Here is a 27,112-nt window from a genome sequence, read left to right on the forward strand (position 1 = left end):
AAGATTATTTTAGAAATAAAATAAGAATGGGTACATCTAGCCGTGAACAAAGGGTTTTGAGTAAGAGATTTTCAGAGAAGCATACTTTGAATTTACTTAATAAATTCCGTATTCAGCCTCCAACATAATTAACGTTCTCTGCGCTCTATCGATGAAAATCATGTTATCGCCCATGGCAACAACAGAAATTTACAAATAATCTAACCGAATGAAGATATGAGGTAACTAAACTGCCTTACCTGAGATTACTTATAACGCTGAAAATGCATGCAATGGCACTTTAGTACACCAACAGACACATACTGTATTTTATATCAAGAGGTTAAAGAAGTCTGTTGTACTCTTAAAGGAAAGGAAAACTAAATTTGCAACATTCCGATGAGACTTTTACCTTCGGAGTTGGTTCATTATACATTTACCTGGTCTGCGGAGGCTCCAGATCTTGATGATTTTTTAACTCTCAAAAATTAGTTTATGAAACAATTTATGCTTCGCTATATTGTGGGGTCCTGCGTATTTCCGTCTCCAGATGTGAGCATTTCGCCTGCAGTTCCCTCACTAAGACTCAGAGTGCCGCTGTTGGCCAATGCGGAGCTAGGGCTGCAGCTGGGGACCTATTGGACGGAACCAAACCTATTGCACTATTGTACTGTTCAGATCTCTGAAGAAACGCAGCAGAGAGACACAGTGTCGCGGAAAAAAACAAATCCTCTCGGATTGCTATACTCTAGAAGGGGAATATCTTTCATTTATATTTTATTTCCGACCCACGAGGATTCTGACAAGCCGAGGGAAATTTGGAACGGAGAATCGATTCAGAATAAAAGAGGCAAGGAAACACAGAGCCGAGAGTGCCTGATATGGAAACCAGACACAGAGAGCCGGGCCAGGCAATCACAAGGCAGGTACTGTTGTTTTCCTTCTTATTCTCTTTGTGCTGCCGGGCGGTATCGGAGCAGATTCTTTATTTGACTCCTGAGGAAATGGCCAAAGGTTCCCTTGTGGGGAATCTAGCCAAGGATTTGGGGTTAAATGGCAGAGAGCTGCCTCAGCGAAAGCTGCGTGTCAATTCGGAAAAGTCATACTTCAGTGTGAATGGGGAAAATGGCAATCTCTATGTGAACAACAGGATAAACCGGGAGGAGATATGTGGGGCATCCCCGGTTTGTTTCCTAAATTTAGAAGCTGTGGTTGAAAACCCTTTGAATGTTTTCCACGTGAACGTCGCAATCCAGGACATTAATGATAATGCACCGCGGTTTACTAAAAATAATATTGATTTAGAAATTAATGAATTAGCACAACCTGGTGCGCGATTTCCTTTAGAACCTGCGCAAGATCCCGATGTTGGAGCCAATTCACTGCGGGATTACCAGCTCAGTCCAAATCTGTATTTTATCTTGAAATTGAAGGAAAATCCAGATGGAAAAAAGCAGGCAGAATTGGTGTTAGAGAAACCTTTGGATCGAGAGAAGCAGAGTTCCCATCACTTGATCCTGACGGCTGTGGATGGGGGAGATCCAATCAGAACTGGAACAGCTCAGATTAAAATAACTGTTACTGACGCTAATGACAACCCCCCTGTATTCACTGAAGAGATCTACAAAGTCAACCTGAAGGAAAATCTACCAAAGGGCTCTTTAGTGCTCCAGGTTAAAGCTACCGATGAAGATGAAGGTACATATGCAAAAATAACATATGCTTTCAGCAACATACCGCAGAGTGCAAGACATCTGTTAAGTTTAGATTCTGGTAACGGAATAATCACAACAAAAGGATTTCTGGATTTTGAAGAAACAAATAGTTATATAATGGGTGTAGAAGCGAGGGATGGGGGAGGTCTCACTGACCACTGCAAAGTTCATATAGAAATTCTAGATGAGAACGACAATACTCCCGAAATGACACTCACATCCGTGTCCAGTCCAATTCCGGAAGACTCAGTGCCCGGGACAGTGATAGCACTGATGAAAGCCCTTGACCGAGACGATGGAGGAAATGGAGAAGTCACCTGTCGCATTCAAGATAATTTGCCGTTTAAAATAATATCCTCCTCTAATAACTACTACAAACTCCTCACAGACAACACCCTGGACAGGGAAAGGACCCCGGAGTACAATATCACAATCACCGCCACAGACAAAGGCTCTCCCCCCCTCTCCACCCAGAAAACCATCCTGTTGCAGATCTCGGATATCAATGACAACTCCCCTGTCTTTGAGAAACCTTCCTACACCGCCTATGTGCCAGAGAACAATCCCTCGGGGGCCTCTATTTTCAGTGTAAAAGCCTCAGACCGGGATCTGGACCGGAACGCCCGAGTCACTTACTCCATCCTGAGCAGCAACCTAGAGAAGCTGCCTCTCTCCTCCTCCATCTCCATTAACTCCCAGACCGGAGCGATCTATGCGCAGCGCTCCTTCGACTACGAGCAATTCCGGGAGTTTGAGCTGCAAGTGAAGGCCCAAGACGGCGGGTCCCCGCCACTCAGCAGCAATGTCACCGTCAGGGTGTTTATTGTGGATCAGAATGATAACGCCCCTCGCATCCTGTACCCTTCCTTTGGAGCCGATGGCTCCGCCTTGTTCGAGATGGTGCCTCGCTCGTCCGAGGCAGGTTATCTGGTGACTAAGGTGGTGGCGGTGGATGCTGACTCAGGACACAATGCCTGGCTCTCCTACCACGTGCTCCAGGCCACGGACCCGTCGCTCTTCAGCATGGGGCTGCAGAGCGGGGAGATCCGGACAGCCCGCGCCTTTGCGGACAGAGATGCTGTGAGGCACAGGCTGGTCACCCTGGTGAAGGACAACGGGCAGCCGCCTCTGTCAGCCACAGTGACTCTCAACCTGGTGTTTGCCGAGAACTTCCAAGAGGCTCTTCCGGAAATGAGCGACCAATCGGGTGACTCGGAATCTCAGTCTGATTTACAGTTCTACTTGGTGTTGGCTTTAGCCCTGATCTCATTTTTATTTCTAATTACAATTATAGTGGTGATAGCCATGAAAGTTAGACGTTCAAAAGGTTCCTCTGTTCTTCAGTATGTCAGGCCTGCTCTTCATTCCAAGGCTGATCCCACATTCCTACCAGATTACAAAGACGGGGCCTTGCCGTATTCCTATAATTTGTGTTTGGCTACAGACTGCGGGCAAAATGGATTTAACTTGCTTAAAAGTAGTGACCATAACATTACATCTGAGAATATCCTTTGCAACTCTGGGATTTTACTTGTGAATAATTGTGGTTCTGAAGCACCCAAATCCGGATCCGAAACTCTTCTCAAGGTGAGTTTTTGCATTATCGCGTTAGTTAAGGTGTCGCTTCTCTGATTTTTAATTAAATTATTCAGACAACGAAAAATGCTATTCATGAATATGTATAAATCACGTGAACTAAAGGGTTTTTAGATTAATTATATTTTTATATGTGTGCGTTATTTCTCTTCGGTGTAGTAAATGTTTGGTATCAACCGGTGGTTAGTGCCTATTGAACGGTGCAAAGTGTCCAAAGTTCTGGTATTATTGCGAGTTGCTGATATCCATTTTGTAGCAGTGACTGTTTTACCTGAGATTTATGGAATGTGAAAATTCTACTCTCATCATCCTGTTAGAAGTTTTGAAGGAAAGACGTCAGTCAGTGATGGACTATTCGAAGGATTATAACATTTGACATTTTTAAAATTACATTTACCAATATGCTACAGTCCATAGTTGGCAGGGAACTTCAATACAGTTTCAAAGCAAAGTGTGTAACAGAACGTGGAGCCAATTGTTACTTCCAAATGATGTCATGTCGTGTCGCTGTCTATAAGTTTTCCACTTTAATTAAAAATAAGTAAGTAGCACAGAAGTATGTCATATACAAAACCAAATATTCTTCCAATAGAAAAGTTAAACTAAACTAGAAATTAAATATAAAACATTGCCTGGATATACTTACATATAGTTGTTAATTCTGCAGGAGTCCACGAGATATTGGCCAATAATTTTCTCTCTTTTTTCTATATAGAACTCTCTAAACCACTTTCCCTCTCTGGTGGTGATTCTGCATTAGTAGACAGAAAACATAACCACTTTGGGTATATATTAGGTCACCACAAACTAATAATCAGGAATATCATACCACCTTACTTAGTGTTGTATCACAATACCTACCGGATATTAGCCAGAGCAATTTTAGTAACTGTCTATTTTCCCACGACAGATGACAATATACAGCTGGTATTCTGTCCTCATTCCCCGTTAATAATTGTGTTTACTGAAAATTAATTGGTGAGATTTAAAATATTCCTCAACGTGCAGCAATGATCAGACTATGTCATCGTGAAAGAGGAAGTCTCTGTTTAAGAGGAGTGAGAAACACTCTTATGTTCTGATATATAAATTGCATTACTATGTGTAAACATATACAATATTTTTCCATTAAAATATCTTTGTGAGCCCCTGACAAATGAATACACAGAGCTGTATTTTATTCAGGCAAATACAACTGTGGTATCACCCTCTAGTCTGGGAAATAAATAGTACATCTGTGTTCTTTTAGCACAACGAACTCAAATAATTGCTTATCAAGGACTATTTACTTAACGTAATTCCATGTAAAACTCAAATAGGTTTTGTATACATTAAAATGTATATGTAAGTGTATACATTTTAAATAGAGGAAGTAACTATAAATAAATAGTCGTGGGAAAAGATTAATTAATAGATAGAAAGGTGTTGGATTTTTTTTTTTATTGCAATTATTGGTTGAGACTCTGAGCGCCGCTGTTCACCAATCAGGCAGAGGAATGGAAAAAGAGATCCAGCCAGCCCCGCCCGCAGCTACACAGCACAGAACACAGAGATCAGACTCACACTTACTCAGAGGAATTTCACAGAGAAATATCTATGAAACAGGCTTAACTTTAACATCAGTGACGGCGAAAACAGGACTACGGCTAAAAGAAAATCCATACTTGACTGGGAATCAGAGCACTATATACATCCAGAGGAAAATGGAGAATATACAAAGTCTCCGGGACTGCAAACAGCGAGCCCTGTTTTGTTTTTTATTGGTTCCCGTTTGGGAGGCGGTTTCTGGTCAGATTCGCTATTCGATCCCGGAGGAAACGCACACAGGCTCTTTCGTGGGGAATATAACAAAGGATTTGGGACTGGATCTAAAGGAGCTCTCAGATCGCAGTGTCCGCATTGTTGCCAGAGATAGGAGTCAGTATTTTGCTCTGAATGTTAAGAGTGGCCATTTATACACCACAGACAGGATAGACAGAGAGGAGATCTGTGGCCGGATAGAGATATGTTTGGTGAAGTTTGAGGTTCTTCGTGAGGGTAAAGCGAAGCTTTTTCCAGTTGAAGTTGAAATCACAGATATTAATGACAATAACTCCAGGCTTCCAATCAGAGAAATTAGAGTTAAAAATCAGCGAGACAACAGCAGTGGGGACCCGAATTTCCCTGCAGCAGTCGCAGGATCCAGATGTGGGAATTAATTCTATCCAGATATATCAACTGAGCGATAACAGGCATTTCTCTCTGGATGTGCAAACTAGAACCAATGATGTGAAATATGCCGAACTGGTGCTGGAAAAGTCTCTAGACCGGGAAGAACAAGCTGTTCACGATCTAATCCTCACAGCCACTGACGGGGGAGATCCAGTCAGGTCCGGCACTGCGCAAATCCGCGTTATTGTTCTTGATGCAAATGACAACGCGCCAGTTTTCACTGAGGCTATCTATAGAGCGAGGGTTTTGGAAAATGTGCCGAAAGGTTCCACGGTGGTATCAGTAAAAGCCACTGATCCGGTTGAAGGAGTCAACAAAGAGTTAAAATACTCATTCAGAACAATCGTGGAGAAAGGTTCCCAAATATTCCACTTGGATTCTAGGCCTGGAGAAGTAACAGTCGTGGGGAACTTGGACTTTGAGGAATCCACATTATATGAAATCGAGGTGCAAGCCCATGACGGGGGAGGCCTTTTCGACAGATCGAAAATACTGATCGTTGTTAGCGATGTGAATGACAACGCTCCAGAATTAACAATCACATCTCTCGTCAACTCCATCCCTGAGGACTCTCCCACTGGGACTGTGATCGCCCTTTTAAATGTACAAGATCTAGATTCCGGTGAGAACGGGGAAGTCACGTGCTCCATACCCAGCAACCTCCCCTTCCGAATGAAGAAATTATTAGATAATTATTACAGTTTGGTGATTGACAGAACCCTGGACAGGGAGCAGGCATCGAATTACAATGTAACAATTACAGCCACAGATCAAGGGACTCCTCCCTTGTCTTCAGTTACTTCCATCTTTCTACAAGTTTCAGACGAAAATGACAATCCTCCTATATTTAACCAGACTTCCTATACTTCGTACGTCAGAGAAAACAATGTTAAAGGAGCTTCCGTTTGCTCTGTAAAGGCAAATGACTACGACTTGGAGGACAACTCCCGAATCACTTACTCCATTACTGGAACTCAGATCCAGGAAGCTCCGCTCTCCGCCCTCATCTCCATTAACTCCGAGACTGGGGTTCTCTGCGCTCCTTCGATTACGAACAGTTCCGGGAGATTCGGTTCCAAGTGCAGGCTCAGGATGGGGGTTCCCCACCTCTCAGCAGTAATGTCTCCGTCACTCTCTTTATACTGGATCAGAATGACAACAGCCCGCACATCTTACACCCCTCCTTTCCCACCGATGGCTCCACGGGAGTGGAGTTGGCCCCTCGCTCCTCCGAGCCGGGTTACCTGGTCACTAAGGTGGTGGCGGTGGATGCAGACTCCGGGCAGAACGCCTGGCTCTCCTACCAGCTGCTGAAGGCTACAGAGCCGGGGCTCTTCTCTGTGGGACTCCACAGCGGCGAGATCAGGACAGCGCGCTCCTTTGTAGACAAAGATGCGCTCAAGCAAAGCCTGGCGGTTTTGGTGAAGGACAACGGGCAGCCCCCTCTCTCTGCCACGGCCACTGTCACGGTGGTGGTGGCTGACAGCATCCCCGAAATCCTCTCCGATTTAAGCAGCCTCTCAGCTCCTGCAGACCCCCAGTCCAGCCTCACCTTGTATTTGCTGATCGCTGTGGCTTCCGTTTCCTGCTTGTTCTTTACCTTTATCCTAGTGTTACTGGCCCTGAGGCTTCGCAGGTGGAGAAACTCTCAGCTGTTTGACTCCTCGAGTGTGACTTTCAGTGGAGTTCCAGTCTCGCAGTTTGTGGGGATCGATGGAGTCAGAGCTTTTCTTCATTCCTACTCACATGAGGTTTCTCTAACCACGGACTCCAGAAAGAGCCAATTCAACTTCTCCAAAACAAAGTATTCAAATACTCTGAGTAGTGAGCAAACTTGTGAGATAAAGGATCCTATTCTAGTTATTGAGGATGTAAGCATTGGTAACGGGAATCGGACCTCTGTTCAGGTGAGCTAAGGTTATTGTGTCTTCGTTCTGTGGGGTCGAAAGTATATATTGTTAGTTTCTCGGGCAATGTAGAGGAAAATGATGCTTTATGTTTGTTTGTGAGAGGAGGAAAGGAGGTAATTCCAGGCCCCACTGAAATCAACAGTGAACCGTGTCTTCTGTGTTGCAAGGGTTGGCTCTCGGGGCATTAGGATATGTGTGACTTTCGATATATTAATTTTAAATCATTTACCTTTTCTTTTTAAAAGGCACTTTGTTTCTCTTTTTTGGGTGAAATTACACCCTTTTACTGTTTGTTTGAAACCAGGTTATCTTCCTGTATCTTCATATATCCGTTACTAACTTGGGATAGTACAGAAATGTCAGTGTATACAGTACTTCAATTTTATTGGAAGACAGTTTGATTTGAAGACCGTGAACCTCTTAAATTTAACGTAGTAAAAGGACTACCTTATTTTTTTGCATAATATAATTTAATTACTCGTACAATCATAGTTTTGTCCTTTAATTTATCTCATGTTCTTTTAATTTTATTTCCCTATTGATATACATGTTCCCAATAGTCTGGCCTTTCACTTTTGAAAGTTATGGACATTTTTTTATACAGCGCGTTATATAAGCACCCATTCAGCACGCACCTTAAGACACGCACCTGTATAAATGTAAACAAGTTAATAGCCCTCTTGATATAGATACTTTGCTGAGTCGGGACATAATCATTACTTTATAATTATTTGTAGATTACTTACTTGTTTGGTGAAGATATACCTATCAGCTTACAGCGGATTAATCCAATTTTTAAACCAAATGCATTTAAATTCCACCCGTGTCTATTAATATTATGTAAATGTCAGAAATGCAGAATTATGAAACTAGCATATATGGCATCATTATAATATGCGATAATGTCTATAATATTTGTTGTTTGTGTATTACCGTTGGGCCTTGAAACATTTAATGGTTTGATTCAACGTTTATAAAGGAGGTTATAGCATGACTTTGTAGTAATTTTATTATTAGAGAAAACGTTCTCATACATAGTCACGATTATATATTTGAAATGAGAGCTAACGAGTCACTATATTAAATCCCTTGGTCAGTGTTAATGCAGTGAACTCTGACTCATATACAAAAACAAATTATCAGCGCCTTATGTTGGATCCTGGTGGTGTCCTTTGAACATTGGGTTTATAAGTTATATTTTCGAAATTCTTTGTGATGTTTCCTATTTAGAACGCTTAATAGTTCTCTTCTATTCTATTTGATATAGGCTCTTATACTGCACTCATCACCATAGTATTTGAGCTCTTTCCAGTAGTGTATTAAGTGCTATCTTTGTTATCTGTTAAAGAAGGCAAGATTAAAGAAATGTACCTTACACTTGGAGTGGAAGGTGGTGAGGTTTGTTAGGGTCCTTAGTTCTTAAAGTCTTGGACTAGCCCCAAGAAAGTTTGGTCTCCCATACAGACAAGCTTTACCCTTATGGTAAAGAGTTCCTGTTTGCCAGAAAAGCAAAATTGTCCACCAAGATGTTCATTCCGCATCTTTAGGCAATCTTTTTGATATCCTAGGTCCAAAGCCATACAGCGCTTTGAATATGATGGATATCTTAAACTTTATTCAATTCTTGTATGGGAAGCCAGGGTAGAGAGTAGAGGACAGGTTTGAAGTGCTACTGGTATCCTGTGTTGCTGAAAAGATGCACTACAGTGCTCTATACTGTGGAATTTCCTTAACACTGAAGGACTTATGCCAGGCATATCACATAGCTGTAGACCAGTCAAGAGAATAACTGAGGTCAGGTCATCATCTGACAGGATGGGGCAGTCTCCTAGTTAACCAGAGATGATAGAAAGTGCTACTTGTCCAAGAGGATGAGAATGGATGCCTGCCTTTTATCCATTGACAGAAGGAAATTATCGATCAGTGCCACTCAATTCATATCCGCTCCATCTCCTGGTCTGAATCTGATTGTGCTAGGTCTAGAATATTAACGTTAGTTAGATAATATTGTATTTGGCCTTTGGGTAGCTATTCTGTGAGTTTACTCAGGAATGGGAGGTTTTACTTTGGGTGATAGATGGCTAGAACAGATGTATCCAGGGTGGATTTCTTTGATGTTGGTTAGACGACTGCATGTTTGAAGGAAGACCGGTAGATTCCTTCTCTGAATGTGGCATTGGCTATTTCTGTCATGAGTGGCACCAGGTGCTCATGACTCTTTCACAAGTCAGGAAGGGCATGGATCTGATTCACAAGTCTTGGGTTGGGGCTTTTCTAGAGTGTCCTTAACTTCTTGATGAGTGAATGCACTGAATTCCGGGAATGCATATGATCTGTTGATTGGTGAGTATAGGTAGAGTGGATCCAGGCTACTTGAAAAAGTTTTCTGAATGTGCATGAACTTCTTAGTGAAGTAGGATGATAGCTCTTTGCAGGACTTGGTACTCGGTTCTGATGCAGGTTGTAGTAATTAAGGATTAAGGAACTGGTTTACCACTCTGGGTAGCTCCTTATGGTGGGATTTGGCATCCTCAGTGGAGGCTAATAGGAGGGTTATTTTGGCCTGTAATAAAGTCTCAGTATAGGGTTTGAGGAACTTATTACATTTCATCCTCTGTGTATCAGCTTTTGTTTCCCACCATTAGCACTTAATGTGCCATCCCTCTTTCTTCATCCAGTGCAGAATGTCAGAAAATCCAGGAATTCTGTGTGGGCCGTGGAGAGGAAGTGGCCATTTGGGGACCATTTGGTCAATGATCAAGGCTCATGTACAATGATAATGACTCACTACGTCCTCCTCTTCTCATTCTGTGGGTGGAATGCTGTTGTCCTTTAGCAGCCTTTGGGATTTCTTGGCTTCCATGTGTATTCATGGCCAAATCAGGATCACTTGTCTCATTGTTTGAGAGCTGGAAGATCTCTGACCACTGCTGTAATTAGGTGATGGTCTATCCAAGACAGTGGTTGGGTTTTGGTGTCCTTGATCTTGACATCTAGGCTGAAGATCAGGTCCAGGGTTTGACCATCTGCATAAGCTGGACAAGAGATTACCAGTGAAAGTCCTAAAGAGGCAAGAGAGGAGGTGAATTTTGGGGATTTTGCATTTGCAGCCTTTTAACTATGTATGTTGAAATCTCCCAGGATGACAAGCTGGGGTATGTCACCACCATAACTGAAAAGGTATCAGTGAGCTCCGTTATGAATCCTTTAGTCAGTCATGGTGTTTAAATAAGCATAAAAGCTATGTTAGCTTTGGCTCTGATTTCTATTGTCAGATTAATTAATTTGAATGTTGTCTTACTTTTTTGGATTTGATGTTTGATGAGAAGATGAATGCAGTGCTGCCTGCCGTCTTGTCTTGTCTAGGTCTGTGATACACATAGTATCCTAGGAGGATGAGGTGGGCTAGAACGGGTATCATTCAGCCAGGTCTCAGTGATGTGGGCTGTACTGGGTACTTCATCACTGATGAGATTATGAATTATTCTCCTGTAAATCATTCCATTTGCACCTCAGGAGGTGTGCTATTGCGAACCTGACCAGAATTATAACTATTCAATCACTTGAGAGTAAAAAATCCTTACCTTAAATGATCCTAATGCCTTATTCTCTTTATGATGGATTGCTCTCATTGAACATCATGGTTATGCTTCACAATTGTATAATGCTGTCCAACCAAGGGTTTGATCTTTGCTTACATAAATCAATGGGAGTCTTTCTCCTCTGCCATCTCTTGGTTTTAGATCAGCCCCCAAGGACATTAAAATTACAATGAATATTAGTTTCCCAACAATCCTGTCTATTTAATAAGATTTTATTATCACAATTTTAAATATGGTGAAGGTCAAGCACAGAGAGATTTGGGCCAATTTCTTTTTCAAATCTGCATGCTTAAAATTAGGCACCTAAATTTAAACACTTAAAAAAGTGGTCTGTTTCAAGAGTTAGTAGTAAACAAAAATTGACAGTAAAGTCAATTAGAAAACACGTTCCACATCCCTGAACATCAAGTCAATTACATATATTTATAATTACGCATTTAATTACCTTACTTGAAGCACACAAAGTTGAAAAAATTGGCCTAAGTGACTTTCAAGATGTTATGCACAGGAATTTTGTGGCAGAACTAAGAAGAGAACCCAGATCTCTAAACTCAAGGCCCAATGCTTAAATCATAAAACCGTTCATAGATTATTTTAAGCAAAAATCCAAAATGGGCAAGAGTTTTGCACCTGTTTTAATCCTGAAAAGGGAGTTGAAAAATGTTTAGTCTTATCATGGAAGCGTGCCATGCTTTTTCAGCATCGAAAATGGTTGACTTTCTTTGTTCTCTATAGATGAAATATTATGTTATCTCTTTTGTAAATAACAGAAGGTCCACAGAAGATCTCTCAGCACTTGGTTGTTAAGGAACTGTGATGTCTTATATAAAATTAATTATAATACTGACAATCTATTTAATGTCATATTAATCCTCCAGTCAATTACTTCTATTAAATTGAATCAACCCTTTGATTTCTCTGAGGCAGATATATTGTAATCCAAAAGCAAAGCGTAACTTTGCACCTTTCCACAGTGAATCTAACTCATTCAGTTTTACTTCTTTCTCAAAACACCTGTCTTGAGGACTAGTTGTCTACCGCTTTATAATCTTTTACCCTGCAAAATTAGTCATGTGGAAGAAAGAAATTACACTTCCTCCTATTTCGGGCTCCTGTGATTTCCCCTCTCAAGATGGAATTCATTTAGCATTGCAATTCTCTTACTAAAACGCAGAGTGCCGCTGTTGGCCAATGCGGAGCAAGGGCTGCTGCCGGAGGTACACCAGAGCCCACTGCAAAGCGATTATACTGTTACTCAGTGCAGATCTCGGGTGAAGGAGAGCAGAGGGACGGTGTTTCTGCCCAAAGAAGGCCTTCCGCGGTATCGGATTTCTGAGGTAAAATTAAGCAGGAGAATGGATTTTATTTATGCTTTATTACTCAGTATTCTTACAATCTGAGTGGAAATTGGTCCGGAATATCGATTCAAAATACACCGGGAAAGGAAGCAAAGGCGCTGAGAGTGCCTGAGATGGAAACCAGACACAGACAGACAGCCGGAGCAGTGAGACTGCAAATACTGTTGTTATTCTCTTTGTTCTGCCGGGCGTTCTCGGAGCAGATCCTTTATTCGATTCCTGAGGAAATGGCCAAAGGGTCCCTAGTGGGGAACCTCGCCAAGGATTTGGGGCTGAATGTGAGAGAACTGCCGCTGCGAAAGCTCCGCGTGAATTCGGAAAATAAATATTTCACTTTAAATGAGGAACATGGCAACCTGTATGTAAATTACAGGCTAGACCGGGAGAAACTATGCGGGGAGATACCCCTTTGTGTCTTAAATTTAGAAGCTGTGGTTGAAAACCCTTTAAATATTTTCCACGTGAACGTCGCAATCCAGGACATTAATGATAATACACCGCGGTTCGTTAAAAATAATATCGATTTAGAAATTAATGAATTAGCACAGCCTGGTGCGCGATTTCCGCTAGAACCTGCGCAAGATCCCGATGTTGGAATCAACTCACTGCAGAGTTACCGTATTAGTCCAAATCCATATTTTGTTTTGGAACTGAAGGAAAATCCGGACGGCAACAAATATGCAGAATTAGTGTTAGAGAAACCTTTGGATAGAGAAAAAGAAAGGTCTCTTAATTTAATCTTGTCCTCTGTGGATGGGGGAGAGCCAGTCAAAACGGGGACAGTTCCGATTAAGATTAACATTATTGATGCCAATGACAACTCCCCTATATTCACTGAAAAAATCTACAAAGTCAGCATGAGAGAAAACCTTCCGAAGGGAACCTTAGTGCTTCAGGTGAAAGCGACTGATGCAGATGAAGGTACAAATGCCAGAATAACATATTATTTCAGCAACATACCGCAGAGAGTGCAGCAGCTGTTCGATTTGGATGCCAGTAATGGAAAGATTACAGCAAAAGGTATTTTGGACTTTGAAGAAAAAAATAGCTACACAATAGGCGTGGAAGCCAGGGACGGGGGAAGTCTGACTGCCCACTCCAAAGTTCAAATAGAAATTCTAGATGAGAACGACAACGCCCCCGAAGTGACACTGACATCCGTATCCAGTCCCATTCCCGAAGACTCACTTCCCGGAACAGTGATAGCTCTCATCAAAGCCCGTGACCGCGATGATGGAGGAAACGGAGACGTCACCTGTCGCATTAAAGATAATTTTCCATTTAAAATTACTTCATTTACTAATAATTATTACAAGCTCCTCACAGACAGCACCCTGGACAGAGAAAGGACCCCAAAGTACAATATCACAATCACCGCCACAGACAACGGCTCTCCCCGCCTCTCCACCCAGAAAACCATCCTGTTGCAGATCTCCGATGTCAATGACAACTCTCCTGTCTTTGAGAAAGCGTCTTACACCGCCTATATGCCAGAGAACAATCCCTCGGGGACCTCTATTTTCAGTGTAAAAGCCTCAGACCGGGATCTGGACCGGAACGCCCGAGTCACTTACTCCATCCTGAGCAGCAACCTGAAGGAGCTGCCTCTCTCCTCCTACATCTCCATTAACTCCCAGACCGGAGTGGTCTATGCGCAGCGCTCCTTCGACTACGAGCAATTCCGGGAGTTTGAGCTGCAAGTGAAGGCCCAAGACGGCGGGTCCCCGCCTCTCAGCAGCAATGTCACCGTCAGGGTGTTTATTGTGGATCAGAATGATAACTCCCCTCGCATCCTGTACCCTTCGCTCGGAGCCGATGGCTCCGCCTTGTTCGAGATGGTGCCTCGCTCGTCCGAGGCAGGTTATCTGGTGACTAAGGTGGTGGCGGTGGATGCTGACTCAGGACACAATGCCTGGCTCTCCTACCATCTGCTCCAGGCCACGGACCCGTCGCTCTTCAGCATGGGGCTGCAGAGCGGGGAGATCCGGACAGCCCGCGCCTTTGCGGACAGAGATGCTGTGAAGCACAGGCTGGTCACCCTGGTGAAGGACAACGGGCAGCCGCCTCTGTCCGCCACAGTGACTCTCAACCTGGTGTTTGCCGAGAACTTCCAAGAGGCTCTTCCGGAAATGAGCGACCAATCGGGTGACTCGGCATCTCAGTCTGATTTACAGTTCTACTTGGTGCTGGCTTTAGCCCTGATCTCATTTTTGTTCCTCCTGACAGTGACCCTGGCCACTGTGATGAAATTGCAAAGGTCAAGGAAACCTAAATTACTTCAGTGTTTTGGTCGTGACCCTTTTTCCAAGACTGTTCCTACTTTCCCACCAAATTATGGAGATGGTACTTTGCCGTATTCTTATCAGCTATGTTTATCCTCAGAATCTAAGAAAAATGAATTTTCTTTCCTGAAACGTAATGCGCAGATATCAGAGAATGTTCTGTGCAGTGAGAACTCTGGGACCTTACTTATGAACAATGGATGTAGCGTCTTAACATCGGAAACGGAGGCTGCTGAAGTAGTAAGTTTCTAGTTCCGTGATTTATACAATTTTTAGATGTATTGCTTGTTTTCATAATTGTACAGGTCTAATCCTCCTTAAATAATATAGGAGACCTTTGTTAAACTGTTGTTGTTTTGTAGTATTTACCGGCACTCACAATTTCATGAATTTGAACTGTACCCCGTTCGGGAGGTGCCCATCTTACAGGGCATGAAGAAGTAAAATAACTTGCGTAAGGTCAGAAAACAGAAGTATAATAGAATAAACTCAGATTTCTTAAGTCCCCTGCATTGCCTTAACAACCACTCCCTCCTGCATCTCCAAGGAAGAATATCCTTCCTCTCATTTTAGTGGATTTCTTTACAATAATTACATTTCTAGGAGCCTTTTTATACTTTCAGTGGGTTGTACTGCTTCTTGTGAGTAAGAAAAAATAATTATTCCAATACCTTAACAATGTTTTTTTTAAAAAAATACCTTTTTAATTGCTTCTTTGGAAGTATTCCTTTTTTACTGTTCCATGGGAAATTGAATAATGATTCCCAGATATAAAAAGATTCTGTTATTCATTTTAAGTGTCACATGTCTTTCATTTTACAGATACACAATTACATATCTGTAAAATACACTAATATAGAGCAAAGGTTTCATTGACATGGCTTTCTAAAGGCTGCATTATTCACCTGTGGCAAAATCTTTAGTCAATTATTCAGGTCCTCCTAACCAGGTGGTGATAAAACCTTTATGCCAAACCTTCCAATAATCTGTGTGTATCATATATATTACAGAACTACTTTTTGAAGTCTTTGAATAAAAAATGAAAGTATTTACGTTTGGAAAGCTTGTAAACTTTTCAGTTCCTAAAGTCAGTTTGGGTCCCATGGCAAAGCTATAAACCTCTGCTTTTCAATAATGTAGCGATTCTATTTCTGCAGGGTCAGAGTTGTATGATTAAATAACGCCAGACCTGGGACTTCGGCCCCAATAATTAAAAGTGGACATTCCATATTTAGGGAATGGAAGGTGTATTCTTCTGTGAGTTGCTGTTATGTCAGTTCTTTGAACCCGATCTATGGATCAGAATACTGAATATTGTCCTGGAGGAGATCAGTTAGTGGGCAGAGTGATGGTAATGGATTGTAGGTGATTGTGTGTGGTTCCAAATGTCTCTGCCTGGTTTGGGCATATATAATGCCCTTGCAGTACAAAGGAGCCCATAACTTCTCATACTACTAGATCTTCTAAAATTGAATGTGGATATTTCTAGATAAAAATACTGAATACAGTATTTAATATTACCCATTAGGCACAGTACATACAAACAGACAGCTTTCCCAGCATCTCTTTAACACTCATATTTCATCCATTAATAGATTCTGACGCTAGAAGGAATCAGTGTGATCATATGGTCTGCCCTTTCCAAGAGCTCCAACACTTATTGAAAAATCAATATTAATGGTTCAATGCACTCCTCAGCCACCTCTTTTAAAACTTCTGGATGCAAGTTATCTGGACTTGCTGATTTAAGATGTCTAACTTTGTAGCTTCTGTTAAGATCCTCCAGAGACTGGATTGAATTGGATTGAAAAGAGTTCAGAGTAACAGCCGTGTTAGTCTGTATTCGCAAAAAGAAAAGGAGTACTTGTGGCACCTTAGAGACTAACCAATTTATTTGAGCATGAGCTTTCGTGAGCTACAGCTCACTTCATCGGATTCATCCAAACAAATAAATTGGTTAGTCTCTAGGGTGCCACAAGTACTCCTTTTCTTTTTATTGAAAAGAGTGTTATCATCACCATATGATGAGGCTACTATAATGCTACCTGCAGTGACTCAAGAGCATGCCTACCAACCTCAGAGCAGATTGTTAGGAAGTAGGGCACAAACCGCAAATTGGTGTGAATTCTATTCTTATATTTCACCAACAAATCACCAAGTGGAAACTCCTCAGGCATTATAAAAGCCTTAATATGGAGTCACAGACAGTCCCCTTACGTTCTCTTGTCTGTCTCACCACACAGGTGAGCATACTTTTGTGATAGTTGGTCTCTTATACCAAGAGTCACAACAATATTCAGGTTCCTCCCAGTCCCAAAGGACCAGACACTTACTCCAGGTCAGTTGTGCCTTCGAGTTCACACCAAAGACATTGCTTGTAGTCAATCCTATAATAAACTATATAAATATTTATTAAATAGGAAAAGGAAACAGGAGAGTTATTGACAAGGTTAAAGTGGGTAAACAGATAAACAAATGTTACAATCTTAAGTTTCAAAAGGTAATATAAACTTCTATAATAAGAAAGCTGTATATGTCCCTTAGGACTAACCCAGGCTAAACAGCTGGGGATCTTGTGCTTATGCCTGGAAACACACCTTGCTCCCCAGAGCCCAGGAAACATAGAGATAATAAATTCTTTCTTGTTAGGGGTTCTATTCTCTCCTTCTCACATGGTTCCAGCTGCAAAGGTCAGCTGATATGAGGAGTTCCTTGAATGACTCATCTTCACTGTGAGGAGGCAGAACAACAACAGTCTTTGGTCCTCTTGTTGACAGTACATAGGGAACTTCCAGTTGCAACATCCACAGTAGTCCATCTGATATTGATAGCCTTTCCATTTGTGAAGGGCATAACACTTTTTGATGAAGATCACCCCCTCGCACTAATTCATGTCTCTGTTCTGTCTGGTGATTTACACAGTCACAGAGGCTCACAGTACATCATCATGATGTTCTTATTATGCCTCTAGTGTTTAGGGCAGTGATGAAGCTCATCCACTCCTGTCTGTTTCTGGCAAGTCTTTCAATGGTTCACCAGCTGTGCCCAAGGTTTTTCAGCTCAGCTTCCACAGCTCTTGCCATGTTTTTGGGCGGCCTCATTTTCCATTTGCCTCCAGGTGTCCATTGCTACTCTGGTGATGGAATCACTTTCCATCCAAAGCACATGACGAATCCATCTCCAACACTTCCTGGCAATGGTGCTCAGATACTCTTGGCTGCATTGTGTCAATAGGTCTTGGTTTGAGATTGTTCTGGGCCAAAAGATACAGAGGATTTTTCTGAGGCAGGTTGTATGGAATGAAGACAGTTTGGACATGTCATACTTTCTCATTCCCCAGCATTCTGCACTATAAAGTAGTGTTGAAAGTACGCAGTTCTGATAAATCTTGACTTTTGGTGTTGTATTTTGATGATTTCCAGACTTTATTTAAGCTCCTGAAGGTGTTCCTGGCTTTATTGATTTTGTTCTGGATATCCTGGCTTGTTGTTGATGGTGCTGCCCAAGTAAGTGAATGTTTCTACATTGGTGAGAACATAATCCTCTATCCATACTGGTGATGCAATATTAAAGGTCATATCATCTGTCTTATTGCAGTTGATTTTCAGTCCAATTTGCTGGCTGAATGCATTGAGTCAAGTTGTTTTTTCTTGTATATGGTGTTGGGTATGTGATAAGAGAGTGACATCATCTGCGAAGTCCAGGTCTTCAAGGGATGAGAAGAGTGTCCATTTAATGCCTCTTGGCATGTCTTCTGTTGTATGCCGCATTATCAAGTTGATGGCAATGTTGAAGATTGCAGACATGACACACCCCGATGTACTCCTGTTTTGACTTCAAAACTGAGCTCACTGTGATCAACATTGCATGTAAAGTTGAAATAGAAGCTTTTGATTACATTGATTATACGGAAAAGAATTCCATATGCCTGCAGAATGCACCATATGCTGGTCCTGTGAATGCTATCAAAAGCCTTCTTAAAGTCTATGAAATTTATGTAGAGTTGCCATTGCCATTCTAAGCACTGTTTAATTATGTTTCGTAGAGTGAAGATCTGGTCTGTGCATCCACGCCCTTTCCGAAAACCAGCTTGCTCTTTTCTGAGAATGCTATCAACTGCCTCTGATATACGCTGGACTATGATCTTTTCACAATACTTTGCTTGGCACATATAAGTGTGATACCATGCCAGTTATTACAATCACAGAGTTCCTTTCTTTGGTATCTTCACTATAACCCCATTGGTCCACTCATCTGGCACTTTTTCCCTTTCCCAGACTGATGTAAATAGAGGGGCCAGGATAGATGCTGCTAATTTAGGATTTACCTTGAACAATTCTGCATTCAAACTATCCTTGCCAGGAGCTTTCCCATTTTTTAAGGATTTGATGACTTGAATGATCTTTTCCTTAGTTTGGGTGTCTGTATTGATATCAAGATCTTCCTCTTCCTCCTGCATGTTTGCTTCCTCTTTAGGTCGCTCCCTGTTTGGCAATTCTTTGAAATGCTCTGTCCAGTGCATTTCTTGTTCTTTTTTGATTGTTAGTAGGTGTCCTTGTTTGCTCCTGATGAGAGTATTTGTTGGTGTCTGCCGTTTACCACTGATAAGCCACGTCATTTTGTAGATGGTTCTTTGTTCACCACGAGCAGCTGCATCCTCTGCTTGTGTTGCCAGATTATCAATATAATGCCATTTCTCCATTCTTACAAGGTGTTTGACCTCCCGGTATGCCTTGCTAAACTGCTCATGGTATTTGTCCTTTAGCTTCTGGGATTTTGTATCTAAAACATTTTTCTTCTGGGCTTGTCTGGTTTCTATGGCGTTCCATGTGCTGGGTGTAATTCACTCCTTCCTTCTCTTCTGCCAATAGCCTAGGCAGGCTTCACTGCACTGCTGTTACTTTGTCCCACTTCTTGTTGATCTCCTCATCTGCATTCCCCTCTTCTTCATCAAGGTCTGCAAGTGCTTGAAACCTGTTCGTTAACTGCAGAATGAAGGCTTTCTGTATTCAGGGGACTTTAGCTTGTCAGTGTCATAACGTCTATGTCCCTTGTTTGGTGGACTCACACTTCTCAGTTTTAGCTTGATGGAGGCTGTCACAAGGTGGTGGTTGCTGCCAACATCTGCACCCCTTCTCACTGTCACATGTGTCAGTGAGCATCACCATTTGCCATTGATCTTCCTATGGTCAATCCGGTTCTTATCTCTGCCATTTGGAGAACATCATGTCAGCTTGTGAATTTCACAATGTTCAAATAGGGTTCCGCTGATGACTAGGTCATTCATATCAACAAGCCTGTCTCTGTTTTCATTCAAGGTGCCACACCCATGTCTTCCCATTGCTCTGTCATTGTTTGTATTGTTCTTACCGACCTTGGCATTTAGGTCTCCTATGACAATAGTTAGGTCATGGCATGATACTCTCTCTAACTCCGACTGTAGTGTAAGGTAGAATTTGTCCTTTACTTCTTCATCACTGTCATTTGTCGGAGCATAGCATAGCACTGAATCAGGGTGATATTATTACACCCTCCTGGTGTTGTCCAACATCCCATCCAGAAAACAGCAAAGTTTCTCCCAAGGCTGTTAATCTTCCTGATCCCATCCATCTGCTCTCACTGACACCCAGGATGTGTGAGCTGTACCGTCTCATCTCTGCTGTGACCTGAGCTAGCTTCCCTGTTTTGTACATTGTCCATATGTTAAAAAAAACAAGTTTGGGTTTTGTCTTGATGTTGAGCACTTCAGTCTTCGTGCCAGTGGCTTCCTTTTGACTTTCATCACTGGCAGTCATATGGGTCATTGACTCCTGAAGGCCATCACACACAGTAATGATCGATTTCTCTGTCGCTGTCTCCATAACATATTTTGTGTTTTACGGGACAGGGTTGTTAGCCAAACCCCTAACTCCTAACTTGGAGGACCAGGATGTCTTTTGTCTGGCCCCTCCCCCACAGACCAATCCATAGTGATTAAACCTACCAGGAGCAAAAAGCCCCCTGCCGACACAGACTCTAGGGATCATTAGAGCACACAAGCTGTCCCACCACGACAAGGCACAGACACCGAAGGACAGTACAATACAACCCTTCAATATTACCATATAGTCATTTTGTGTGGAGTGACTCGTGATCATGGGTGCCAAACTCAGGGCAGACTGTTCCAAACCAGGGCACAAACCCCAAAGTGGTTGTGTGTTCGATAATAATTTTCACCAACCAAGTACTAAGTGTGAACTCCTCAAGCACTATAACAGCCTTAACATGGAGTTACAGACAGTCCCCTTGGGCACTCCGGTCTATCGTGCCACCCAGGCAAGCCTTCCTTCATGATAGATGGTCCCTTTCACCAAAAATGACAATAATATTCAGGTTACTCCCAGTCCCAAAGGACCAGTCACTTACCCCAGGTCAATTGTACCTTAGATCTCTCACCAAAGAAAATGCTTGTAGCCAATTCTATAATACCAAATAAAGATTTATTAACTAGGCAAAAGAAATAAGAGTTATTTACAAGATTAAAGCAGGTAAACATACACACACAAATGAGTTACAGTCTGAGTTTTCAAGAAGTAGTATAAGCTGCTGTAATGTGCAAGCTCTGCATGTCCTTTAATATGTGATGTATTAGCAGAAATATTGTAAGCTAGACACAAGTAGTAATTCTGCCAATCTACTCCATGCTGATAAGGCCTCAACTGGAGTACTGTGTCCAGTTCTTGGTGCCACATTTCAGGAAAAAAGTAGAAAAAATTAGAGAAAATCCAGAGGCGAGCAACAAAAATGATTAAAGGTCTAGAAAACATGGCCTGTGAGGAAAGACTGAAAAAACTGGGTTTGTTTAGTCTGGAGAAGAGGAGACTGAGGTGGGACATGATAAGAGCTTTCAGGTACACAAAAGGTTGTTACAAGGAGGAGAGTGAAAAATTATTCTCCTACCTCCTTAAGCTCCGAGAACAGGACAAGAAGCCATGGTCTTAAATTGCAGCAAGGGAGGTATGACAGGTAGTCTACTCATCATAGGTATGGTGCCTGCTCCTAGACATTCTGGGGAATAGCTCACCGGGTTGACACCTCTCCTTGTGGTTGCAAGCCATGCCCCAACCTCTAGCTCTTTGCCTGCAGCTCCTCTCTCCCTCTAGGAGCTGCTGCAGTCCCTTCGTGACTCAGGCCTCTGGCTAGGTCACAGTCATGATTTCCCCTTCCGGGGGTGCGGGGAGTCTATTCTCCCAAATAGGCTCAGGCAGTCTTCCTATGCACTGACCCTCCAGTGCCACTGCCCCAGAGGCTACCTGGGGAACACAGGCCTATCCCTTACCCCAGGTTCCAGCTCAGGAACCCTCTAGTCAACAGTCAAGATCTATTCCACCCCATACCTTGCTGCATTTCCCTGAACCCTTTTCTACTCTTCTGGCTCTCCCTTCCTTCTCTGAGTCTGCCAGTTTTACCACTTTAACTGGGCCTTTCTGGGTCACAACTGAGAATACCAAATTCAGGACAAACTGCTGAGAAATAGAGCAGACACACCCTAAAACTGGAGGTTATTCTGCCATGAGATAGAAGTTTACTTTTGTTGCTGGTTTGGTCTGTTTCACCACACTGGCTAGCAAGAAGTCATAAAAGCAGTTTCTTTAGGCATTCCATCTTTATATCACCACCAAGAACACTGGATTTAAAGATGAGTGGTTCTTTAAAACCAGTCTCCTCAAATTAAAGGTTCTTCTGAGCCCAAAGGACCAACCACACATCCAGGTCAATATATAACTCAGATCTTACCCAATAATCATGCTGTTGCCAATCCTTTAGTATCTAAAATCTAAAGGTTTATTTATAAAAAGAAAGAAAGCTGAGAGTTAAAATTGGTTAAAGGAATCAAATACATACCGTAATTGCAAAGTTCTTGATTCAGGCTTGTAGCAGTGATGGAATAAACTGCTGGCTTCATAAGTCTCTGGTTGCTTTCAAATAATTGGAAGATCCTCAATCCATTGGATAGAATGCTCCCATTAGTATAAATTCATAGTTCAGAGGCTTGAGCAGGAAAGGGGCTTGAGCAGGATAGAAGCAAAATGGAGGTGTTTCCAGGTCTTTTATAACTTTTGGCATGTGGAGGGAAACCCATAGTTTTAAACAAAGCCCTCAGCACAGCTAGTGGAAAATCACAGGTGACAAGATATTGTTTGGAGTCACATGGCCAAGTCACATGTCCATGCATGACTTCACTTAGTCATAGCAGGAAGCCATTACCTGTGCCCCAGACAGAACATTCACAGGACAGTCCTTTCAGGGTAGATGGGCATCTTCCATTGTGATGTAAGTGTTTTTTGATGTGCCACTCACTTTGAAAAATCCCTCCAAGATGTGCTGACTAAATACCTTGTGGGTGTTACCCCAGGAGCAAACATTTTGAAATACAGGTATAGAGACAACAGTCATAACTTCAAATACAAAAATGATACATGCATATAAATAGCATAATCATATTCAGCAAGTCATAACCTTTCCATAGACATCTTACTTGACAATCTTTGTACAAGGTTTGTTGCAAATATATAACAGTGGTTGCAACAACGATCTATACGGTCATATTTTATTAGATAACATCACAACCACTCCCTCCTCCCACGGAGGAGTTGTAGCCTACACATCTCTGCAGCCTCCAAACACTTCTCTCTTGCCAGTGAGTGACTGCAGCCTTTCCTGGCAGCCCCTTCTGTTGCTAGCTTCCTGGCTTATATAAGCCCTGCCTGTTTCTGGACAGGTGAGCTTCTTTTAATTAAAGCTTCTCTCACAGTCTTAATTCCCCCAGCTTTCCACCTAATAGGCTAATTGGTCCCTCTGGCCTGCCTTAAGCCCTTCAAGTCAATATGAGGAAGACACTCCATCACAGGAGGTTTAGGTTGAACATTAGGAAAAACTTCCTAACTGTCACTGTAGTTAAGCTCTGGAACAAATTGCCTAGGGAGGTTGCAGAATATCCATCACTGGAGGTTTTTAAGAACAGATTAGGCAAACACCTGTCATGAATGGTCTAGCTATTGCTTAGTCCTGCTTTGAATGCATGGGACTTCTATGATTTAGGGCTAACCCACTCTAAGAGCTTGGGAATCCTTTGCTTATGCTTTGAAATATTGCCTTCTCCAAATTCTGAGTAACATAGTGATACAGTTCCTTCTGGTCTGGCATTTTTATTCCCTTCCCCCAGAGTTCAAACTGATGGAACAAGTGTCAGCATCTGTCTCCTCTTTATGGGTCTGTGTGTGGTGAGGAATCAACAAAGTCTTTGTCCTTCCATGTTTCACAATGGCTCATTTGATTTTAATGGGCCTTCTTGTGTGCAGGACCAGCACTTTATACTAATTAATTCTTCTTTCCTGTTTGGTGAGTTACACAATTACAGAGATCTACAATGCAAACAATCAATATAAATGTATACCATAGGCTACAGATGTTATAAGTGAGATCAATTTGATAGCTGTTTTCAGCTACCTGAAAGGGGATTCCAAAGAGGATGGATCTAGACTGTTCTCAGTGGTACTAGATGACAGAACAAGGAGTGATGGTCTCAAGTTGCAGTGGGGGAGGTTTAGGTTGGATATTAGGAAAAACTTTTTCACTAGGAGGGTGGTGAAGCACTGGAATGCGTTACCTAGGCAGGTGGTGGAATCTCCTTCCTTAGAGGTTTTTAAGGTCAGGCTTGACAAAGCCCTGCCTGGGATGATGTAGTTGGGGTTGGTCCTGCTTTGAGCAGGGGGTTGGACTAGACGACCTCCTGAGGTCCCTTCCAACCCTGATATTCTATGATTCTATGAATACATGTAACATCCTACAAGCATTTCATCAAGTCCAAACACAAAACACATTCTTATCAACTTAATGTCCATTTTAACAATGCTAACACATAGGTGACCCAGACTGGTTTCCAGCTATGGATTTATCAGTGTTCAGTGAGGCCTAAGGAGCCTTGGCATGAACTGGCATCTGGGCTGCCAATGTTACACTTACAATATGGAATACAGGATTTATAAGTGAGGTTGATGCATACCACAACTCATAAGTCTTTAAAGAAACACTAAACACATTCTTATAATTCTAATACCTATTTTAATAATATTAGCCCAGGTGAGCCTGACTTATTGCAACTATATATTTGTCAGTGTTTCTTGAGACATGGGGACCTTGGCATGAGCTGGCACCTGGTCTGCCAACATCACAACTGCATCATCTGTTTCCTCAAATACAGAACAGAAATATTTATTGAACACTTCTATCTATTCCTCTTTGTTATTGATAATTCTACCATTTCCATCTAGTAATAGACAAATACCATTGTCAGGCTTCTTTTAGTTCCTAATGTATTTAAAAAACTCCTCATCATTTTCTTTAACTCTGTTGGTCAAAGATTTCTCCTCCTGTCCCTTGATTTCCCTTATCAATTTTATACAATTCCTAACTTCTGATTTATATTCATTACTATCAATTTCCCATTTCTTTCATTTGTAATCTTGCATATAAAAAAAAATTACTGCTGCCTTCACTTCCTATCTAAAGCAGGTTGGTTTTTAACCAGCACAGCCTTCTTCCTCCTTCATGGGATTTTGGCTTTTTGGGCATCTAGTATAGTGTTCTTAAGGGATTCCCATTTATCATGCACATTTGTTGATTAAATTATTTCTACAAACTGATTTGGCTCATAATTGTTTTCAGCTTTGTGCAATTGTCCTTAGTAAAGCACCAAGTATAATATTACTCATCTGGACTTTATTCTGCTTGCACATTATAAAGGTGATCAAGTCATGATCACTTCTACAGAAGCTACCATTAACTTTTAATGCTGTAATCAGCATTATCTTTATCTGTTAGGACAAGGATGTTTTCGTACTGGCAGCATGAGACCTCAGGTCTCCCATGATCACACAGGTTTTGTTTTGTTTGTTTGTTTGTACTGTGTATTATTGATAGGTCAGTAAGGGGGTGGTCATCTTGTTACCTAGTGTAATTTGGTGGTCTGTAGCAGCCACCAGCTAGTACCCCATCTTGTGCTTTATCTGTTAGGAAGTTGATCCATAAACATTCAATATCATTTTCTTCTGAAAAAAGAAAAGGAGTACTTGTGGCACTTTAGAAACTAACCATTTATTTGAGCATAAGCTTTCATGAGCTACAGCTCACTTCATCGGATGCATTCAGTGGAAAATACAGTGGGGAGATTTATATACATAGAGAACATGAAACAATGGGTGTTACCATACATACTGTAACAAGAGTGATCACTTAAGGAGAGCTATTACCAGCAGGAGAGTGGGGGCTGGGATGGGGGGGGAAACCTTTTGTAGTGATAATCAAGGTGGGCCATTTCCAGCAGTTGTCAAGAACGTCTGAGGAACAGTGGGGGGAAGGGGGAATAAACATGGGGAAATAGTTTTACTTTATGTAAAAAGAAAAGGAGTACTTGTGGCACCTTAGAGACTAACCAATTTATTTGAGCACGAGCTTTCGTGAGCTACAGCTCACTTCATGGGATGCATACCGTGGAAACTGCAGAAGACATTATATACACACAGAGACCATGAAACAATACCTCCTCCCACCCCACTGTCCTGCTGGTAATAGCTTATCTAAAGTGATCATCAAGTTGGGCCATTTCCAGCACAAATCCAGGTTTTCATTTGTGCTGGAAATGGCCCAACTTGATGATCACTTTAGATAAGCTATTACCAGCAGGACAGTGGGGTGGGAGGAGGTATTGTTTCATGGTCTCTGTGTGTATATAATGTCTTCTGCAGTTTCCACGGTATGCATCCCATGAAGTGAGCTGTAGCTCACGAAAGCTCATGCTCAAATAAATTGGTTAGTCTCTAAGGTGCCACAAGTACTCCTTTTCTTTTTGCGAATACAGACTAACACGGCTGTTACTCTGAAACCTTACTTTATGTAATGACCCATCCACTTCCAGTCTCTATTCAAGCCTAAATTAATTGTATCCAGTTTGCAAATTAATTCCAATTCAGGAGTCTCTCATTGGAGTCTGTTTCTGAAGTTTTTTTGTTGAAGAATTGCAACTTTTAGGTCTGTAATCGAGTGACCAGAGAGATTTAAGTGTTCTCCAACTGGTTTTTGAATGTTACAATTCTTGATGTCTGATTTGTGTCCATTTATTCTTTTATTTAGAGACTGTCCAGTTTGACCAATGTACATGGCAGAGGGGCATTGCTGGCACATATCACATTGGTAGATGTGCAGGTGAACGAGCCTCTGATAGTGTGGCTGATGTGATTAGGCCCTATGATGGTGTCCCCTGAATAGATATGTGGACACAGTTGGCAACGGGCTTTGTCACAAGGATAGGTTCCGGGGTTAGTGGTTCTGGTGTGTGGTTGCTGGTGAGTATTTGCTTCAGGTTGGGGGGCTGTCTGTAAGCAAGGACTGGCCTGTCTCCCAAGATCTGTGAGAGTGATG

At 42.0% G+C, this 27,112-nt stretch overlaps 1 protein-coding gene and 3 pseudogenes across 1 annotated transcript in view; all 4 read left to right on the top strand.

The window, feature by feature from the left end:
- Nucleotides 1–27,112, top strand: part of LOC144269650 (protocadherin gamma-A11-like) — a 347,802-nt gene that overhangs the window by 189,757 nt on the left and 130,933 nt on the right. The window lies entirely within an intron of this gene.
- On the top strand, nucleotides 861–3,326 carry LOC144269121 (protocadherin gamma-B5 pseudogene; annotated as a pseudogene).
- On the top strand, nucleotides 4,787–7,417 carry LOC144269122 (protocadherin gamma-A10 pseudogene; annotated as a pseudogene).
- LOC144269123 (protocadherin gamma-B5 pseudogene) lies at nucleotides 12,485–14,905 on the top strand (annotated as a pseudogene).

The sequence above is a fragment of the Eretmochelys imbricata genome, chromosome 8 (genome assembly GCF_965152235.1).
Source record: "Eretmochelys imbricata isolate rEreImb1 chromosome 8, rEreImb1.hap1, whole genome shotgun sequence".
NCBI lineage: Eukaryota > Metazoa > Chordata > Testudines > Cheloniidae > Eretmochelys > Eretmochelys imbricata.